General features: G+C 42.5%; 1 non-coding gene across 1 annotated transcript; it reads right to left on the bottom strand.

The window, feature by feature from the left end:
* Nucleotides 1-1021: 1021 nt before the first annotated feature.
* trnar-acg (transfer RNA arginine (anticodon ACG)) lies at nucleotides 1022-1094 on the bottom strand. Its single transcript has one exon. It is a non-coding gene; the product is annotated as a tRNA-Arg (tRNA).
* Between the last annotated feature and the right edge of the window lie 2370 nt (nucleotides 1095-3464).

Raw genomic sequence — 3464 nt, 5'->3', positions numbered from 1 at the left:
GGCGATGGAGTCAGGGTAGGGGATGTACTCTTAGATGTGGAGGAATTCCCAGACTGAGGTCTCTTTTTCAGATCAACCTTCTGTGGAGATTGTAGGCTAGTGTTAGGTTAGATTGATGGATGACACTGTAATTATGCGAATACATTTGACTTGAATGACACATCATTAGCGCGCAAGATCCATCGATTGCCGTGGGCGGGCCATTGTTGCGATTAGCGGAGAACGATAAAATTGCGAGAGATTCGACTGGCTCGCTATGGGCGCGGCCATCATTGTCTGTCCATCTTTTCAGCGCAGGGATTGGGGAAGAAAGATGTAACGGGCTGATGTGATTGGGCGAGAAAGATTTCCCGGGTGAGCTGTGATTGGCCGGCTGACCCAGACTATCGTTCTTCAGGTAGCACCACTGGCCCATGGGAGCCTTAGGGGGAGCCTACTAATAAATAAGTGATGACAAATCAGTTATGTAACGTTTTGCGCTGTGAATTGAAATGAACACAACACCAACATGCTGCTGGCTGCAATCAGTGATCGTTTTTGGTTTCTGTTGAGGAAGCGTTCCCAGCCGTTATTAACTGAGCGATTTGGTGAACTCCTTGCCAGTTCTGCGGGCAATCCAATAAAGTCACGTTCCCATACCGGGAGTCAAACCCGGGCGAAAACCAGGAATCCTGACCGCTAGACCATATGGGAGGGCTCCCTGGGAGAGTTGAGATCGGCATTTTACTCGACCACCAAGCAGTTTGAGCTCCAGCGCGGTATCATCCAGAGCTTTGTATGGGAACCTTGCATTGCAGAGCACAAAATCGGCCAGCGCTGACCGAACATCCAGCTACTCAAGCTGTCACTCCAGCGGAAGATCAGCTGCTAGACAGAGCGTGGGCTGGTGTTCCTGGTGCAGAAAACCAGCGTACCTCCCAGTACAGGACTCTCTGCATTTCAGGGATTGTGGGAGGTGTTACTCTGCCAGCAATTCGGCAGCTGGAGTTTGTGGCACACCTCTGGGCTCTTAAAAGGAAGCCGAGCCAGCCAGGAGTCGAACCTAGAATCTTCTGATCCGTAGTCAGATGCGTTATCCATTGCGCCACTGGCCCATGTGAGCTTTAAGGGGAGCGGGGTACTACCTGTTTATGCTTTTCAAGTGACAAACGGCCAGAGGTCAAAAGCCATGCCTAGCGTTCAATGGTGATGTGGAAAAGCCAATGTCGTGACTCGGATTCGAACCAGGGTTGCTGCAGCCACAACGCAGAGTACTAACCACTATACGATCACGGCACCCCATGCACCTGGGCCGGCAGGTAAAAGGAGCTGCTACATGTTGTGATATGCGTTCTGGCGCCCCTCTGGCCAGTGTATACATAATTTATATTAATGTTTTGTTTGCTGATGTAAACGATTGTGATTATATTTAGTCAGTTAGTTAGTTAGTTAGTCTCTAAACTCAAATTCAGTTTCTTCTGTACATATTTGACATACACTATTTTTTGGTTTGTATAACTGTATATATATAATCAGAAAGAGGACATTCTTTAAAAAAGAGAGATTTGATTTGAAACCTGAACTGCTATCAGGTCCATGCTGAACACCTTCTGACCAATCCAAATCAAGTATAAATTTTAATCTCAATACTGCACATAATTATCAAATAAAAGTCTATCAAGCTGTTATCCAAAAGTCTGAAATAATGTTTCTCTTAAGTGTTTTAAAAAAAAATCCATATTTTGGTGTGATTTATACACATGGGTTTGTCCATTCTGACTTTTGGACGCTTTATTATGTCCATTTTATGATGAAACAGGAAAAGACTTTGAAAATCATCTGTCATTTTCTGATCATGTTAAATATCAACACAACTAGACTGAAATATACAGGTAAGATCTGCAACTAATTGTAACATGAACAGAGCAAGATATAAACTGATATCTACTGGTTTCCTGTCAGGGTTGTGGACTGTTTTCTGCCCACTAGAGGCCCCCACTGCCTTTTTGTTGGTGTCCAGTCTCTGTCATTATGTCTAATAGGTGTCTCCTGTGCTTTGTTTAGGTTTGTGTATTTAAGTCACCCTTTTCCTCCACAAATACTTTGCTTAGTGTTTCCTGTACCTTGATTAAGTCTAGGTCAGCCGTGTGCTCTGTTTTATGGCCTTGTTCTTAAAAGACTTTGTGCATCTGGTATAGTTCTTTGTTTTGATTGATTGACAAGTGCTCTTTTGAACGCCTTATGGATTTATTTTGTGGACTAATTAGAATGACTTTTTGGAAGTATTGACTTTGTTTTTTGATTAGACTCCTGTGAACCTTTTGTATGCTTTTGGATTAACCTTGTGGATTTTGGGGATTTATTCTTTGGAACTACTGTCAAGTCTTTTGAGCTGACTTGTTGGATTTGTTTTGTGGATTATTTGACCTGCATTATTATCTAATTAAAGATAAGTAAACATTTCTCCAGAACTGTGATCTGGTTATCTGCATTTGTGTTCAGCCCCCTTTGATTGTGTTCAAGTTTTCTCACTAGTCCTGCCCTCAGTCGCTGCCATAACCCTATGTTCCTTCATTGGACCACTTTTGATAGATACTGACTACTGCAGACTGGGAACATGCCCCAAGAGCTGCAGTTTTGGAGATGCTCTGATCCAGTTGTATAGCCATCACAATTTGGCCCTTCTCCATACACTCGCCCATTTTTTCTGCATTTTTCAGCAACACATCAGCTTTGAGGACAAAATTGTTTACTTGCTGTCTAATCCCACCCCCTAACAGGTGCCATGATGGTGTACAGAGGGGATGGACTCCTCACAGGGGGTGGGACTAGGTGATTCCCCTCACTCTCACTCATACTGACTTCTATAATAGATATATAAATAAAAAAGGTCTGTCTCTAAATATCTGAGCTTTTCTTTCTTATTAATTCTTATTTTTACACATACACACTGTTTGCACAGTAAAGTGTGTGTATACACACACACATACACTACCGGTCAAAAGTTTTAGAACACCCCAATTTTTCCAGTTATTTATTGCAATTCAAGTCGTTCAAGTCCAATGAATAGCTTGAAATGGTACAAAGGTAAGTGGTGAACTGCCAGAGGTTAAAAAAAGGTAAGGTTACCCAAAACTGAAAAATAATGTACATTTCAGAATTATACAAAAAGGCCTTTTTCAGGGAACACAAAATGGGTTAACAATTTAAAGCTGTTCTGCAGCAATGGAGGTTGATCAAGCCTTGAAAGCTGGTGCTACTAATTCCTCCAGGTGTTCCAGCTTTTCTGGATTACTTACAACCCCCTCTGTCTGCATAAAAGCAGTGTTGGAACACACTGTGGTACCATACCCTCGTGAGCATCAGTTGAACAGTATTGTACTGCAGAAAGTAGCATGTTGCTACAAAAATGGCAAGAAAAAGGCAATTAACAACGGAAGAGAGACAGACCATCATAACACTTAAAAATGTAGGTCTTTCCTACA

The sequence above is a fragment of the Hemibagrus wyckioides genome, unplaced genomic scaffold, assembly GCF_019097595.1.
Source record: "Hemibagrus wyckioides isolate EC202008001 unplaced genomic scaffold, SWU_Hwy_1.0 Contig20, whole genome shotgun sequence".
NCBI lineage: Eukaryota > Metazoa > Chordata > Actinopteri > Siluriformes > Bagridae > Hemibagrus > Hemibagrus wyckioides.
Note: the sequence above shows the minus strand (reverse complement) of the source record. Positions and strands in the feature narration are given on the sequence as shown.